Source organism: Olea europaea, unplaced genomic scaffold (assembly GCF_002742605.1).
Source record: "Olea europaea var. sylvestris unplaced genomic scaffold, O_europaea_v1 scaffold1273, whole genome shotgun sequence".
In the NCBI taxonomy this organism is placed as follows: domain Eukaryota; kingdom Viridiplantae; phylum Streptophyta; class Magnoliopsida; order Lamiales; family Oleaceae; genus Olea; species Olea europaea.
Window position 1 is genome coordinate 83,124 of NW_019230182.1, and position 18,817 is coordinate 101,940.

General features: G+C 36.4%; 1 pseudogene; it reads left to right on the forward strand.

Moving 5' to 3' along the window:
• The first annotated feature begins 5,796 nt into the window (after positions 1-5,796).
• Positions 5,797-18,370, forward strand: LOC111374663 (annotated as a pseudogene).
• Positions 18,371-18,817: the final 447 nt, after the last annotated feature.

Consider the following 18,817-nt stretch of genomic DNA (forward strand, 5'->3'; position numbering starts at 1 on the left):
ACCACCTTCCCATCGTTGGTAGGCAATGCAACGGCCTCTACCCACTTCGATACGTAATCCACAGCCACTAATATGTACTGATTAGAGAAGGATGGGGGAAATGGCCCCATGAAGTCGATCCCCTGGACGTCGAATAGTTCCACTTCCAGGATACTGTTCAAAGGCATTTCGTTTCTCCTGAATATATTACCGGTGCGTTGACATCGGTCACACCTTTTCATGAATTTAAAAGCATCCTTAAATAGTGTAGGCCAATAAAAACCTGATTGAAGGATCTTAGCCGCTGTTTTTGAAGCACCAAAATGCCCTGCATATGTAGATGAATGACAATGTTCTAATATCAAAGGCACTTCATTCTCAGGTATGCAGCGACGACCGATTTGATCAGCCCCCCGCCTGTATAGAATGGGGTCCTTCCAAAAATAATACTTCAATTCAGCGAAAAATTTCTTCTTCTGGTGACTTGAGTAATCTGGCGGCATGATAGACCTAGTTAAATAGTTAACTATGTCTGCATACCAGGGTGCCTCCCCCACACCAAAAATCTGTTCATCTGGGAAGACTTTGTTGATTTTCACTGTGTCTGTCTATTCTGTGGCCTCGAGTCGAGACAAGTGGTCTGCCACCACGTTTTCACTGCCCTTCTTATCCCAGATTTCCAAGTCAAACTCTTGAAACAATAATATCCAATGAATGAGACGTGGCTTTACATCCTTCTTTTCCATTAAGTACTTGATAGCAACGTGATCTGTGTAAACGATAACCTTTGACCCCACAAGGTATGATCGAAATTTGTCAAAGGCGTAGACTACGACAAGGAGCTCTTTCTCTGTAGTGGTATAATTTAGTTGAGCGTCATTCAAGGTCTTGCTTGCATAGTAGATCACGTGAAATATCTTATTTCTTCGTTGTCCCAATACGGCCCAAACAGCAAAATTACTGGCGTCGCACATTAATTCAAATGGCAGATTCCAATTCGGTGTGATGATTACGGGTTCTAAAATCAACTTCTCTTTCAAGGTGTTAAAAGCCAGCAAACACTCATCCGTGAATTCAAATGTGGATTCCTTTATCAATAAAAAGCACAGTGGTTTGGTCATTTTTGAAAAATCCTTGATGAACCTTCTGTAGAACCCAGCATGCCCGAGGAAACTACGAACACCCTTCACTGATATTGGTGGCGGTAATTTCTCGATTACCTGAATTTTTGCTCTATCCACTTCAATACCCTTTGCTGAGATTCGGTGTCCTAACACGATGCTTTCCTGTACCATAAAGTGGCATTTCTCCCAATTCAATACCAAGTTAGTCTCTGTACATCGCTATAACACAAGACTCAGATGCTCCAAACACTCATCAAACGAAGACCCAAACACTGAGAAGTCGTCCATGAATACCTCGATGAATTTCTCAATCATATTCGAAAAGATAACCATCATGCAGCGTTGAAAAATGACAGGAGCGTTGCATATACTAAAAGGCATCCTACGGTATGCAAAGATACCGTAGGGGCAGGTGAAAGTTATCTTCTCCTGATTGTCAGGAGCTACTGGAATCTGATTATACCCGGAGTACCCATCCAGAAAACAGTAATTCGAGTGTCCTGCTAGTCTCTCCAAAATCTGATCAATGAACGATAGTGGAAAGTGATCCTTTTGAGTAGCAGCGTTTAGTTTGCGATAATCGATGCAAACTCTCCATCCAGTCACTGTTCGTGTAGGAATCAACTCATTTTTCTCGTTTTTCACCACTGTGATACTCCCTTTCTTGGGAACAAACTGTACTGCACTGATCTATGAACTATCTGATATTGGGTAGATGATGCCTACGTCAAGCAACTTCAATACCTCAGCCTTATCCACTTCCTTCATGTATGGATTCAATCTCCGCTAACCATCAATGCTTGGTTTGAATTTTTCCTCTATGAGTATTTTGTGCATGCAAGGTACAGTAAAATTCCCTGGATCCTTTAGTTTTGGAAGCAGCTTTTTCTGGATTCTGGCACTGCATTCCTCAGTTAGCATCACCGTTTCGTCTTCTTCTGTCTTTCCCTTGTTAGAGAGAATATCCTTTAGAAATTTTGCATAGCTCGACATCCGAACAAGTGCTTCAGTAAATGGGATGTTGATGTGTAGTTTCTTGAAGACTTCAAGAAATTTACTATATTACTAATCCAATTTGTGCTTTTTCAACCTCTGCGAGAATGGAATAGGAGGCTCATAAGGGTTGTCAGGATTGGTAGCTGTACCTTGTGATGTATTGGAATTCTTCTTGTCTACATCCTCTGTTGTTTGTTTAGTCTGTCCCACAATCTCTTTATCTGGGGTTGGTGTTGATTCCTTGCTAGCTACCGATCTTTTTACATGTATCTCCGATAGTTGTACTCCACTTCTGGTTGTTATAGCCTTTGCATGCTCCTTAGGGTTGATTTCAGTGTTGCTAAGTAAGTTTCCCGGTGCTCTACCTGTTATGGAGATTGCTATCTGTCCCATTTGTGTCTCCAAATTTTTGATTGCTGCACTTTGGTCTTGAAGAGTTGCATCTGTCTTTCGCATAAACTGGTTGTTGGCTTCTATATACTGATTAGTGGTTGCCATGAACTTCTTAAACATCTCTTTCAATGGTGACTTTCTATCCTACTGCTGAAATTGACCTTGTGGTCTGTTTTGATTCTGATTACTCTACGAGAAGTTTGGACGTTTTCTCCAGCCCTTCCGAATGTGGGTTGTTCTGTTAGCGTTGACCCCATTGCACAAAATCTGCATGTTCGACCCCCTGTGTGAGAATTGGACAATTGACAGTATTGTGGTCTGCTCCACATTTTTCACAGGTTGGCTTCTTGACTTGTTTTGCAATGGCGGTCTGTGAAATGCTCTCAATCTTATGGAACAAAGAATCTATCTTTGCGGATAATGCTGAGTAAGTAGCTACTTTATAAACCCTCGTCGTTCTCTTCTGAACCACTCGATCTGTAGACCACATGGCTGAAGTTGTAGTCATTCTCTCAAACAGCTCCCATGCTCCGTCAATTGTTCTTGTGGAGATAGACCCGTCGGATGATGAGTCCACCATACTCTTGAAGGATAGAAGTAGTCCAGTGTAGAAAAATTGGATCTGTGTCTTCTTGTCAAAGCCATGTTGAGGACACTTCCTTAACATATTTTTGAAACGATTCCATGCCTCTTCAAATGATTCGGAGTCGACTTGGTTGAATATAGAGATGTCGTTCCGCATTTTGGCTACCTTAGCTGACAAGAAGAACTTAGTACAGAATTTGTGGGCTAGCTCGTTCCAAGTGGTGATGCTTGCGACGGGAAGTGAATCCAGCCATTCAAGTGCTTTATCCCGCAAAGTGTGTGGAAATAACCGCAGTCTTATAGCATCATCTAAGATACCTTGGTACCTAAAATGTTGGCACATGTCCAGAAATCGGGATATGTGTGTATGTGGGTTCTCACTAGCCATCCCGTGGTATTGATGCCCATTCTGAAATAGTTGAATCACATTTGTTTTCAACTAGAGGTTCGGTTGCCCTAATGGAGGATACACAATACTAGATTGACTTTGGACCACCAACGGTGCCATGAAGTCCCCAAGTACCGTACTCCTATCATCTTCAACCTCCACGCCTTCGTTGAGTGGAATTACCCATCTATTTTTTTCATTAGACATCTGTTGTGCCGCTCTTGCTTCTCTTTGTATGTGACAAAATGTGCGTTCGGTCTCTGGATCTACGGGAACCAAATCTCGATCAGATGCTCCTTGCATACAAGCCCTGAGATAGCAAAATTAACGCAAAATTAAATTAAAGTAAAATAATAAACCAAACCTAGTAAGCTAACTACTACTAATCTAGATAAGTTCGAATTAGTGTCACATAAGATAAAATTAAAACTAAATTTCAATCCCAGGCAACAACGCCAAAACTTGTTCACGAAGTTATTTGTTTTGATTCAAAACCTATCGCAAGTATACGGTTCGTTAACAAGTAGTAAAATGGACTATAAGTCCAAGTATCGATCCCACAAGGATTGAATTAGTTCAAATCAACCTATTATGACATTAACCGAAACACGAAGGTAAAATTGATATATTGTGATTTAGCTAAAGAAGATATAACTATGATGCGATTATGAATGAAAGAAATATATTAAATGCAGGTGACTTGGAGACAATTTACTAGAATTTTATGGAATTAATGAATGTACTAACGCGCTAGGATCACGAATCCCCAAACAATACACATTCAATTTTCAATCGTGCAAATTTGACACACGGTTCCACAGGAGATGAATCAATATTCCTATTTTAATTTAGTAATCTCTCTCGAGCAATGCCAAACCTATCCCAATATATGATTCGACTATATTTCTATGACGAATACTAACATACCAAAATGCATTATAAATTCATGAATATCCAATAATTCACACAAGGCATAGAGGTATATTTCTATCCCTTATCGAACCCTATGATGATTATACTATGTCGAACCTATTTTCCTTCCTTTCGAATGCATAAAATAAGCAACCATAATCATATAATTACGTACACAATAATCATATGGACATCAAAACTTAATAAATTATTCAATTCCGGAACATGCATTTTAATATGTCAAAAATCAAACGTAGCATTACAAGGTTCATCGATCTCCTAGCAATGAAAAATCGAGCCTCACATGCTAAAAAAAAGAAAACACAAAAATAGTTGAAGAAACATCATCACTCGAATCAAGTTTCAATCGAATCTTCACTTGGCGTGATGTTTTCCTCTTGTTCTCTCTCCGTTTCTCCTTCAAAATCTCTCAAAATAATGTAAAAACGGCGTCCCCCTCGTTCTGGTCAAGTTTTTGTTTATATAGGACCCTAAAAATATTGTTTCCATAAGAGTTTCAACGGAAAAAGTAAACAGCGGTTTTTGCCCTTTTCTATGCGGTTACATAGAGTAAATTTTTTGTGACTTTTTACTTTCGGTATGCCTCTATGCGACAGCATAGAGGGACCGTTGTCGCATAGTGCTACCAACTATGAAAGATGTTCATTTTGGTCCTCCTACTTGAATCCTTCACTTCTTGACATCTTTTCTTCATTTTTTTCATTCCATCATCCCAAGATATCATCAATTGGCAATTGACTTAATCAATTTCTCGATTTGTTCATCGGGTCAAATTTTGGATAATTGCACCTTGGTCCCTGAACTTTCACTTTGCGTCATTTTAATCTTTTTTCACATCTTTTCTCCTGAATTTCACCATATTCATCGTTGTTCCCTACAATTCACAAATGTAACGAGATTAACATGGTGATCAATTCATGTTTGATTATCCAACCAAAAACACACTTATCATCTAGTTTCCAACCAAGAGATATTTTGGAGATCAATTCATGTTTGATTTTAAACTAAAAAATCTAAAATCGAGACAGTATATGATTCTCAATTATAAACCACCAATATCATGGAACTGATCGTAACATGTAAGTTTGATTTTGTTCCGATTTAATTTATTTGTTTTCGAGAATTTATATTTGTACCTTTTCTACTTACTATCATACAAGTAATTTGTACGGGCGACTCGTGTTTACATGGAAGAGATTTTTGCCTTGTTAAAATAATTTTTTAAAACAAATTTTAAAAAATATTTTATAAAAAAAATGACTTTTATAAACCAATTTTTTAAAATTTTTATTTATTATTATTATTATTATATATTTTTTTTTTTTTCACACCCACGCACAACTTGATATAAAAGAGCTGATAATAAACATTTATCCCCCTATTCACCGTCCCCACACAACAGCGAACCCAATACTCAATTATCCCTTTTTTTTTTTTTTTTAAATCTTCGTATTGTTTCTAGATTTTCAATTTCATTGAAATCCAGTACTGTGCTTGATTGCCAAGGGAAATTGTTTCTTCATCTATTGTTGGTATATCCTTTAACCTTTCCCTATTTCCCTCCGGCGCCTCTGCTTTTCATTGCTGCGATCTTTTGTGATTCTCTGTTAATCAATTTATAATCTGGGTATTTCCCAATTTCTCTGTTTTAATTGCTTACTTGTTTTTGGGTCTTGATATGGCATATGGGTTTAATTCTCCTGTTGCCATCATTTTCCTTTGTGAATTATGTGACAAACTTTTCAATGTTCACCATTTTTCGGATTATTTGCCTGGATTCGGTTGGATGGAAATTAGATTATCATCTAAAAGAATCTAATGCTTTTCTTTTGTGGGATTATATTGAAATTCTTGCTTCTACTTTTAGGGTGTTTGTTTGCTCAAAAACTAGTAATTAGTAAGTGAAGTGGTTTCAGTTACTCATCATTCTTTCCAGACAGCTAGACTGAGTGTGCGCGGTCAATTCTCTTTTGCCATTTCATTTTCATGTTGATGATTTCATAAAGTGAGGTTTCAGTTTGTCATCGTTTATGATTCAGTACTTGCAATGTTACCATTGTATATTTGTTTCACACAACTTGGGTTGTGATGTCAACTTGCTATGTTTGTTCAAAGTTTTGGTTGAGTTGTAGAAGTGGCAATTTTATCTAAGGTGGGTCTAGGTTTCTGTGCCTGTTTCCATACTTAATTTCTAGGAATGTGGCAAAAAGATCTGTTTTTTTAAAGGTATTTTCTAACATTTTCAATAAAAGCCTTCTTGGAAAAGTATTTTAAACTTTTTTTATTCAAGGATAAAGTTAGTAATCAACGAAGAAAAATGAAAATTCTCAAAAGATGAGAAGAAGGAATGCGGTCACCCCTCCCGTTTTGTTCTTCTTTCAATGCTTTGTGTGTTCCATGGACGTGGAAATAGCCACTCGAACATTCAACTGGTCAGTTTGCAAATGTGAAACATTATACAACTGATAATTAAAATTTGTCAGATCGCTAATCATTAAATTTTGTCCAAATCGTACTCCAAACATAAACAAACTTCAGACGATAGGGACAGTAGAAGATTTAATTAAGAGAGTGTAATAGATTATCACGAACTGTGAATTGGCTGAAGTTCCTCGAATGGGGTTATAATGACTATAAAATAATTTTTACCGAAGATTCTTAGATTCGGTGAAAATGTTTGATATTTATTGTTGAAGTAGCATTTTGGGTTGACTCTACATGCGGTCTTGGAGAATAACATTTTTTTCCTCTTAGGGTGAACAAGTTTGTGGAAGTAATCTCAAGCCTACAGTTTTGTGCTTGGTTGCTTCCAAAATATTTTCTGGACAATTAATGCGAAACTAAGGAATCATTGTATATGTTAAATGGTAATTATTATTATTGCCTGAGGACTTACTAATTGAGTGCTGCAACGCAGTTAGTAAGTGAATGGCTGTTGATATAAGAGAGGATTAATTTCTTATTTTAATAGTTGCTCAAGTTTTCCACTGTTATACTAGTGGGTTTGATCTGTTAGAAACAAAGATCAGAGAGCACAACATCAGAGTCCCAAAGATGCCAAGTGATATATAGGCACTTGGATCTTTGATGGACGGTAAATGTCAGTCCTGTCATCAATAATTATGGTTGTTTAACACGGTAATGTAGAGGTAACACTATTGTGTGAAAAACAACCCTCCAAAGCTCTAGTTGTTGATGTTAAGATGGACAGTAACTGTCCATCAAGGTTCCAATGCACCTTCTTGACAATCAAAAGTAGATTTTGAGCGTGATTATAATGAGCTTGATGCTTGATTATGCTTGTTTATTGATTATTTTAGATAAAAACTTAGTATTGGACGAGAAGAGACGAAAAGGAAGATCGTAATGGATGAAGGACCTCCATGCAATATGAAACAAATTGGAATCAGTAGACCTCTTAGTGTTGGATTCGAGTTTGGGCAAGAGATTTGTAGGATTTATGTGGGAAAAGTTTGTTTTTTGAAGAATGTGTGGTTAAAAATTAGAAAAAAATTATGGGCACACGTGTAAAATTATTTTATTAGGGTGTGTAGTTAAAAATAAGTTTTAAGAAATATGTACCAAATAGTGAACACCATCAATAACCATGTTTGAAATGAGGATGTAAGTAGTTAGGTGAGAAATTATAACACAATTCAATTACACAGTCAATTTAATTTTAAAAAAATACAATCGTAAGAAGTGTAACAACAAAATTGCAATCATAACCGCTTAATTACGGTATTAAGAACAATGAACTAGGTCAAGACACAATTATCTAAAAAGGGGCCCAACTCAACCCATGACAACTTGTTATGCCAGATATGACTCCACATGAACTAGATCAGACACAACTCCCCAACAATAAGGCCAATTCAAGCTTTTCCTTTCCTAGGATTGACCAATTAGTTGATGTCACCATGATACACGAGTTGTTAAGCTCATGGACGCCTGTTCCGACTACAATCATGTTCTCATGTGCTCTTGGATGTCAGTGTATGGTCTGGGTGGATTGCTCAGCCTGCAAGAGAAATGTAGGCACAGAATATGAATGCAACTCAGTTTGCGCTGAGGCTCGAGGAAATATACAAATAATGGGGTACTCCTGTGTGAGACTTTCAAGGTACGGATTCCTGTCCAATGCAATTGATCACTGCCATGGGTAGACTGTGTGGGAAGCAACTGACATGAACTCTCATTCAGCGTGCAAAGGCAATGGACAATTGTACACGATGACCCTGACCCTTAAATTAACCGTGTTGAGGGTTGTGGTTAAACTGACTCAGGTTGTTTCTGATAACATGGTGAGCTGTTGGCAACTATATGGCCAGTAGGCTGTTTTTAACTTGGTGAACACACCCTAGCAGTTGGGGTATCACCCTCAACCCTTTTTCGGATATAGGGCAGGCTGTTGAGGCGAAAGCAGAGAGAAGTTGTTTTGCTTAAGCTCTTCCCACTTCTTCCATATTGCATTCCTTCATTTATGTTTCTACGTTGAATGTCATCTTTTTCTTCAGTGACTTCAGTTGTAGCTTTGTCCAATGCATTCGTGTGATATTTGGGTCACAGAGTGAGAACTCTTAGTGGCATCGTTTGGTAAAAGTTTGATTCATTATTGACTATATGACAATTTGGTATGAGAGTCGTGTAAAATATGGTTGGCAAGAACTAGGACCAAGTTTCTCAGTTGGAGGGCTTTGTTTGAGTCCAAAGTTGGAGTGCAAATGTCATTGTGCATTCAGAGAGGTTTTGAGAAGCATGGCATGGATGAAGGCCCAAATGTGCCAGACATATGGGGTAACTTCTAGCATGATCCTTCAGATATGGACCTTGGTGACATGGCTGAATTCACACTACAGGCAACCATGTGGGAAGTAGTTAGCATGAACTCTCACTTAATGTACCAAGTCAGATGCCCAAAGTTGAGGAACATAGTCACACGATGATCCCAAAACTGACCATCTAGATGGTGGTTTTGATAAAAACTAACTTAGGAGTTTCTTGTTAACATGGTGAGCAGTTTGCAGGGAAATGTTTAGTGGGCTGTTTCGGCTTGGTGAAGTGGCCAACGCTTGAATTGTTAACATTCCGTAGTGGCTGGGGGTGTCAATTGAGGGTTGGCTGCTGATGCACAAAGCAGAGAGTTTTGTTAGTTATCCATTGCTCAAAAGTCCTTTGTTTGAGAGAAATAAAGAACGTGAGATACCCATAATTATTTGCTTCTGCGTGTTAGTTTATTTTTATGTGCTTAATGCCTTCATTTTTGTCTGCCTAGTACCTTCAATTGTCTTTGTGCCTTCGTCCACTGTTTTCATGGTTCTGTATAAATATTTATGTCCACAAAGCGGGCTGGAGTTCTCCAAATAAGTGGACCAAGCAGATCGAATGAATTGATGCAGCTGTCATTACTTCTATTTTTTCTTTTCCCATATCTCAAACACAAAAAGGAATGTGATTTGCACGTCGATCTCCTGAACACTAACCATACCTTTTCAATGCCTAGTAGAATCATCTTTTATTCAGTTATCAAGAAAAATAAAAAAGGGAATCATATTTTATTCTATTTTGAAACTTCATATCTTTGAGTTCCTTTCTTTCTTTTTCTTTTTTTTGTATGATTGTTATTAGCATTTTCCTCGTATCTTTTTCTTTCGTTATTTGCTGCAGAGTATTATCAGTGGTTCAATAGAGATTCTTCTTTCCTCTGGGTTCTTTAACTGCATTTATATATGGGCTGAGGTGTACTTTTAATGGGAGGTGTAGAGCATGAAGATCCACCCTTAAAATATGTTAAACTGTCATCTGAAGAAACGGACAGTTTTTCCGGTGGTGCATCAGTTAGAGAGCTAGCTAGGTGCTCATCGAGTGACTCAATGGCTCGACCCCTAGAATCTCAAGAAGAAGACGAGGTTGTTGGTGCAAAAGGAGTTGTGAAGAAAGTTGAACTTGTTAGAATTATTGCTGAGGCTTTATATTCTCTTGGTTATGAAAAGACAGGAGCACATCTAGAGGAAGAGTCAGGTATACTTTCGCACTCCGCTGTTGTTAATTTGTTTATGCAACAAATTATTGATGGTGAATGGAATGAAAGTGTTGCCACATTACTAAAATTGGTCTAATGGATGAAAATATTGTTAAGTTGGCATCTTTTGTAATATTGGAGCAAAAGTTTTTTGAACTTTTGGATGGAGAAAAAGTCATGGATGCTTTGAAGACACTGAGAACTGAGATTGCACCTCTGTTTGTACATACTAGTAGACTTCATAAGCTTTCTTCCTTAATTGTGTCTCCATCACAGATTGCTCTTGATGGAACTTCTGATCAACAGTTAAGGATCAGATCATGTAAAAAATTACTGGAGGAATTGAAAACGCTGCTGCCCTCTAGGGTGATGATTCCAGAAAACCGATTGGTGCTTCTTGTTGAACAGGCTCTCGACTTGCGAAGGGATGCTTGCAGGTTTCACAACTCCTTGGTTGAAGAAATGTCATTACTCTCCGATCATCAGTGTGGAGGAGACCACATTCCTTCTCAAACTCTACAGGTCAGGTTAAAATTTATTATTTACACATTGAAATCAGAAGAACTTTTCACAATAATGCCATCTTATTTGGAATAGGGTATTCAGTTGTGCTGTTTTATCGATGAATAGCAGATAAAGCCTCCTTCTTTCTTTTTTATGTTATTAGTTGATTGATGTTGATCACGGTAAAAGTAAAATAGATCAATATTGTTTCCATTAATAAGATATTTGAGTCTTAGTGTTAAAAGTAGGGAAAATTGCATCATTTGTCTCCAACATACTACCTAAGTAGTAAGTTGTTCCTCAACCTTTAAAAGAGTAAGTTGGTTCTTAACCTTTGATTTATGTTGCACAATAAATCCTAAATGATGATGATTGTCCAAATCTCAATTAAGTTGTCAAGTGATCCTCGCACGTTCAACATTTCGAAGCTAGATTTTGCTTTCCAATTTGAGGTGGTGTCTAAAAATAGAAAGTGAAATATATTTTTTCATGAGAAACGCGGTTTAACTAAGATTTAACAATTTTTGTCACCGAAGACTGATGTTACTACTATGATGAAAATTGAAAAGGTTGGAGACCAACTTGCTATTTAGATAATAGGTTGGGGACCAATGTTGCAATTCTCTGGTTATAAAGAAAGAGGTATTTATCTATATCTGTTCTTGTTTTTGGGTGAAATAACCATATTTAGCTATGTTTAAAAAGAGGCTTAATCGGATATTAAAGCTTCTTACCTTGGTGAGGCAAGGTGCAAGTCCTGAGATATTTTGAGACATAATCAAAGAGATACCAATAAACAGCTTAGGCATCTCCCACATTGTCACGATTGATCTTTAAGAGAATTATCAATATTTTTATTCCCCAATCATCATGTTCATGACTATCTGATTAGTTTCTTCTCATTTTTTCCCAGCATCCTTAACTTGCAATGTTGCATTCCTGCTTCCATGTAAAAGAAACAGAAAAGAAGAAAAAACTCGTCAATTATGGGCAAAAAAAAAAAAAAATAGCCCAAAAAGCTAAGACCGTAATAAAACCCTGAAAAGGTAAAACAAGGACCACAAACCTTAGTTTCCCTGAGGCTAAGCCCAAGGTGTTAGTTTCGACGGTGGTATTCAAGGTGTTTTCTTCACGAGACGCCCCTTGAGGTGTCAAACAACATCTGGAAACAATGGTATAGAGAATGTTGCTTTCACGTGGCAAAAAGAATCTCTTAAACACCAAGATGGATGTAATGTTTTCTTAAAGGGATATGAGAGCCCCCAACCTCTTGACCAAATGAAAGGATGGGGAAAAAAAAAAAAAGTATTATAGTTTGTACCTTTTTCCTATGTATAAATCTGAGAAAAAAAGTAATGCTCCAGAATAATAAATGAGTTTATTGACCATGGATCTAGAATTTGTCATGTCTATTTCTCAATGAGGGGTATAAGGAGATACTACACCTTTGTGTGATACAATGCTTACTCATGGAGATGAACAGGGAAATTTGTTGATACAATAAAAATGGCAAAAGAGATGAAACTAATGTGAAACTAGGGACCATGAGCCTAATAATTACTCTGCAAACAATGTAAGATTGAAGACTACATTAATTTTATGCTCATTGTTTTCCTAATGAATAATATATGACATTGAGAATCATATGCATCTATTGACATGGGATAGCTTTAGAAAATCTCTCAAAAAACCTACTACAACAGAGAACGTGGTGGAGTTTGATTGGATTAAATGATATATGAGTTTGATTTTGGGTTAGGATGAATTTTAGAAAAAGATGAAATCACTGTAACACAATTTCAAATTCTCATAACAATCCACTCTACTAGATTTAATGGAAGGATCTAAAATCGCCTTGAATATTTTCTTTAGACTTTTTTTTTTCGTCATCATTGTTGCATCATCTTTATTGATGAGGCGGAAAATCTGTTTCTTTATTGTGTGTGCCTATATATCGTGACAACCTCCCTAAAAAAGAGAAGAAAACAAAACTCCCTCTGCAAACAATTTTGCATACATGTTTTCTGTCCAATATTTGGTAAACCTTTTGTTTAGTTTGCAGTAGTTAGTGATGGTTCTTTCTGTATATGATGTATTTAAACTTTGTTAAGAAGTCGTTGCATGGTAAACTGACCCAATGTCTCTGGAACTTGATATAGTGAAATAATATTGATGTTAGCAGAGACTTTGGCCTTACTTTTGACCACTATTGATAGATAGTAGTGATGAATTTATTAGGCTCTGCATGGAGATGAAGTGTGTGATGGGATTTAAATGTGCGCACTTGATCAAAGCAGATAATATGCAATGGTCTACTAGTTGCTTGAAAGCAAATCTTCTGGTATAATAGATTTCTGTTTTTATTTAACATGAACACTGGAATTGTAATATATCTACTCTTTCATGAAACTTGGGGTAATTCATTGTTTATTTAAAACTTTGACCATTGATCCTTCTTTCGATACATTTTTTTTACTACGGGAATGCTTGATTTCATAATCCAGATATTACAAGAACACAGTAATGAAGTCTGGTTCTTGCAATTTTCTCACAATGGAGATTACTTGGCCTCGTCATCCAGTGATTGTCTAGTAATTATGTGGGAGGTAATATTTTCTTTTTAGCTGTGCATATAATTAATTTATGCTTGCATTTATTGCCCCCTGTTCCCTTCAATGACTGGCTGGTATATGAATTTTACTCATGCCATTAACAATTTACTTCCATGCTGATTTTCAATTTTTAGTGCTATTTACCAATTTCTGCGCAGACACTTCATGAATTATAATTGTGGTCTTCCAACTTAACATCAGCATCTGTTGTTTTCAATTTTTTCATATAGCTCGAAATGTTTTGGTCTTGGTGTAGTATTTATATCATTTGTTCAAAGTAGAACTGTTTTCTAAAACACTTATTGGATATGAATTTTCAGGACTACTTGTTTAAAGTCGGCACAATATCCATTAGATCATATAGTTGTTTCGGGAATATAATGCTGCAGTGATGGATCTTTTGTGATTAAGTGGCTTTCACTAGTTTCTGTTATTTTTACCCGCTTGCTTCCCATCTACTCGAAACTTGTTGATGTTTACAACAAGTCTCCAGTAATTTACCTACCCCAGATATTTCTTTAATCATCCACGATGAATTATCGTTCCCTGCCAGATGGTAAAACTAAAAGGTCTTAGACGCTTATTGCTCTCATATCTATTTAAAATTGGTATCTCACATTCTGCTGCTCTTTTCCTAAACTAGTAAGCGCCCCCTATATCAAACAAAAATTCAATATGACTTGTCCTTTTCTCTTTATACTTCTAACTGATCCTCCTATGATTTGAAAGGTTAAAAAAATCTGTTTGATGTGAAAATCTCTATCCAAATGACTATATCGGTCCCTCATGAAACAATTCGCTAATCAGCTTACACCAGAAACCACAATCAATGTGTACTAGAAACCCAATAGTAAAAATGTAAAAGATAAATAGCTCCAGAGGAAACAAATCCTTCATAGCCCTAGGCTCCAGTAGAAAACGGCCAAATCAATTTCGCGGTTCGGTTTTTCCACAAAATCTAGAGGAAGGGCTTTGTAATTCCATTGCTGTACCTGATTGTTTGTTAAGTGTTCCATCATAAAAGAGTTGGTTTACACAGCCAGACAGAAGTTTGGTTGATTTTAGCTTTTAGGTTTATTGTTAGAGGTTGTTTCCAGGTTTTGGCGGAGGTTGCTACACTGGTTAGAGAAATGCTGAGGTTAGAGATTGATTCTATTCAGTGATAGTGGATCTTAATGGTGGAGGATTATTTAAAATATTTTACAAAAAACAAGCGTTCTCTTCTGGGTCTTGACACTTTGATGAACCAAATGGAAGACCTGGCAAGGTTGACTTGTGGAGCTTACCATTATCTGAACCATTTAGTTCGTTTGAAAATTTTATATCCCTTAATGGATCTGGTTTCTCATGTAGGATGGTCCTTGCTATTTAGCTCAAGCTCAAAGATAATTTCTTCATTTATTTCTTTCCGTGGACAGTGGCAAGTCTTCATAGTAGTGTTGTGGTGCAGCGTGTTAAAATAAGCTGATATAGAGTGGTTTTCTTCCTGAAAGAAGCAGCAGATATACGTTGAAAAGCCTATTTGTTATGGCTCATGAAAGTTGGGTGTTATGTGGGAAGTTGTTGGTTTTTGCTATTTTTCTGGCTTTTAGATAGAAAGGAACTCTATAATTTTTTAATAAAAGGCACAACTGCTGCCAAATATTGGAGGGAGAGGAGTTTTTGGCTTCTTTATGGGATTCGATCTCCAAGGAGTTTAAGGATTTTCAATTTATCCGTAGGTGTTCTTGGATGGAGAATGTGATGTATTGTTGAGTTTGCTCGTAAACTTGTTTTTCTACGTATCATGATATCATGAATAGTAAATACATGTTTTAGAAAAAGCATAATTAAATATTTTTTGTTCTAATCATCCTGTCATTGATTATAATCAATATACCAAGCAAAGAGAACTTGATATGGAGTGTTCAATTGAATCAATTGAATGTTATTTATTCCAGCTCAAAGGCCTGAGGATACCTGCAAAGTTGTTCATCACTTCAAGAACATTTCAAAGTTCTTTTGTAGCATTTTTGGCAAATTGTAGGACTTACAACATAAACGACTAGATTTATGTCAAAACCTGTCCATCTTTCACCTGTTTATAAACATTGAATTAGAGTTGATATTTCAAAATATATGTAGATGATTTCATTAGTCTTTCGTTTTTCAAATATTTGACATTTGACAAAAATCTTTTTGAATCTTTGCTCATGGAATGTAAAATGTATATCTTTTAACTCATCTTTTTAGCATCACATATTTGATTTGGCATGCGATTTGCTTGATGGGACCTTTATTTCAGTTATTGCAGTGAGCTTGAGGAAAAGGAATGAACATGGGTGATCTAGCTATTACATTATTGTTTATATTGGATTATTTTGAAGATGATACAAGTTACATAAATAGCAGTGAACGTAGGTTTTGGGTTGTAAAGAGGGCTTTCTTTTTTGGCTTAGATCCTGAATAAGAGTTGGACCCACATGGTGTGAGATTTAATAAATTATTTTGATTTCTACAGGAATACCTAATCATATGGCATTGAAGAATGTAGATTATATTTGGATGACAATTTAAAGGTATGTATGTGGATTGAAATTCCTGAATCCATCGGATGCTTCACTAGATGACTTCCAAACCTCTTCTATCTAATAGGAATGGTTTGGAACATTGCTTAATTTGTTCACTGCCATCCGTACAAATTTATTGCTGATAGTTTAATTATTTAACCCAAGTTGTGTTTTGATCAGTCTTAGTCTTGACCTTCAAGTACTTATGTTACCAGCTTTAATTTGCTTATGTTGCTTATTGCATACTGGATATTTCATTTCCAGATATTGGGAACTTCTTTTAATTTATTCCATTAATATTTCTAAATTACTTCTCATTCCTTGTCTGGTTTTACAAATTAAGATTATGCTGTAAAATGTGGCACTTACCTCTTCAATATAGTGAAGAACCTTTTTAAGTGTTATATTTTTTTGCTTCGTTACCCAAGAGTTTTGAGTTTATTACTTGAAGGCTTTTCCTGTTTAGACATCATTTTTAGTGACTCCCTTGCTCATAATTCTGTTGCTTTTGTTAGGTAAAAGTGGATGGGTGAATTGCCTTGAAGCATAGATTATCTGGTCACCAGAAACCTGTCTCCTATATTTCATGTAGCCCTGATGATCGTCAACTTCTTACTTGTGGAGTAGAAGAGACTGTTAGACGTTGGGAAACTGCATCTGGAGAATGCCTCCATGTATATGAAAAAGGTGGCCTCGGTTTGGTCTCTTGTGCTTGGGCACCGGATGGTATAAGGATATTTTGTGGTGTTACTGACAAAAGCATCTGCATGTGGGATCTGGAAGGGAAAGAGGCAGAGTGATGGAAAGGTCAAAAAACTATTAGAATCTCAGACTTGGGGATATCTAGTGATGGGAAACATCTTATTACTGTTTGTAAAGAAAATATGATATCGTTGTTTGGATGGGAATCAAATTCTGAGAAATTCATTGAGGAGGATCAAGCTATAATTTCATTTGCTTTATCCAGAGACAAGAAGTTTTTGCTTGTTAGCCTATCGAACCAGGAACTCCATCTGTGGAATATAGATGGGAGTGTAAAGCTAGTGGCCAAATACAAAGGTCATAAGCATTCTTGTTTAGTTATGAGGTCTTGTTTTGGTGGACTAGATCAAGCATTTATTGCCAGTGGAAGTGAGGACTCCCAGGTAATGCCTCTTCTGTTGATCATGAGCATTTATTTTGCATTGCCGCATACATATTATATCTATTTTTCCACTATGAACTGGTTTTTTGCACACTACTAAGAACAGTATTATTTATGTGGAATAAGCTTCTTGTATACAATCCTAGAGATGGCTACTGTTGTTGGCTACTGTTGTCAGTGTTGTTAATGAGCCTTCTATCTGGACAAGCGTGTATTATAATTGAGTGTTTTTGCACCCCATACAAAGTGCTAATTACATTGAGGCCACCATGTCTGGATGTTGCAAGTATACCACTCTCAAAGCAGTTTTGAATTTTACAGTAGATTGGAATATACGATGTGGGTGTGTTTGCCATGGTTGGCTAAGGACAAAAGGTTTGGTCATATAAGTAAATAAGTTTGTTCTAAAATAAATAATTTTTTGATCGATGAACGCTGAAAATAAGTTAAATTTTGATAGTAAGGTAAAGATTGCTTTCAAAATAACTCTTTCTTAAATGTTACTTGTACTGAAATAACTACGACTCCGCAAAGGTCTCACCTTTGATTATGGCTTCTTTTGTCAAGTACTGAAGGGAAATGATTATCTTATTCTTATTCTGCCTGTTGTTTTATTCCTGTTTCAGTAATGCTAGCTCAGTCTCGTCTTTGGTTAACAATTGATGTATTAAATTGTGAATTCCAGCTGTCTTTGTTGTGAGTGTTACTAATTATTTGACATGATATGTAGGTTTATATATGGCACAGGATCTTGGGAGAGCACATTTTTACATTGCCTGGACATTCTGGGGCTGTCAATTGTGTTAGCTGGAATCCAGCTAATCCTCATATGTTGGCTTCTGCAAGGGACGATCGGACCATTCGCATATGGGACTTAAATCAGGTTGATATGACTGAAACTGGGAAGCATAGTACCGGGGTCTGCTACTGTAATGAGAGCAACTTGAAGTCATCAATCCTTTAAAATTTGTATTTCCTTATTGTCGAGTTGTAAATTCTTCTACACCAGTCCTGAGCTGACATTTACTACAAACTAGAAGGTGATATCACATTCTCTGTGACAATGATGTGTACTTTCTTTTCAATGTCACTCTTTGCTGCTATTTTATTCATTATGGAGCAGGTCAAGAAAGGTTTTTTATCTTCTTGTTGTCCAAGTATTGACGCTTTGGACGTGTTACATGATTAAACTAGGTCGATTGATTTAACAATTTTAACAAACTTTTTTCTTGCCCGATTAGCTACTTGTTACATTACCAGGCTGGCATCTGGAGTTAAAAAGTGTCTGTGATAGTTCTGTTTTTTCAGTAATGACACGAATAATGTCTTCTTATGTAATTTTCTTAAAACATTTTCTTAAGTCTTTTCCTAGAATCTATATTGTGCCAGTTGAAGCCGTTGATTTTCTCCTTGATGAGTTGAGCTCGTTCATGATTCCTTCTTGCATATTTAAGTGGTTAACTAAATTGTTGTGTACTTTGTGCCGATTTAATGCATTCATTACAAATAACCTGTAAAATGTTATACCCAAAAGTGGAATGGATTATTTAGTTTTTACTGTGTAGACTTGAGTTGATAAACTTGTTAT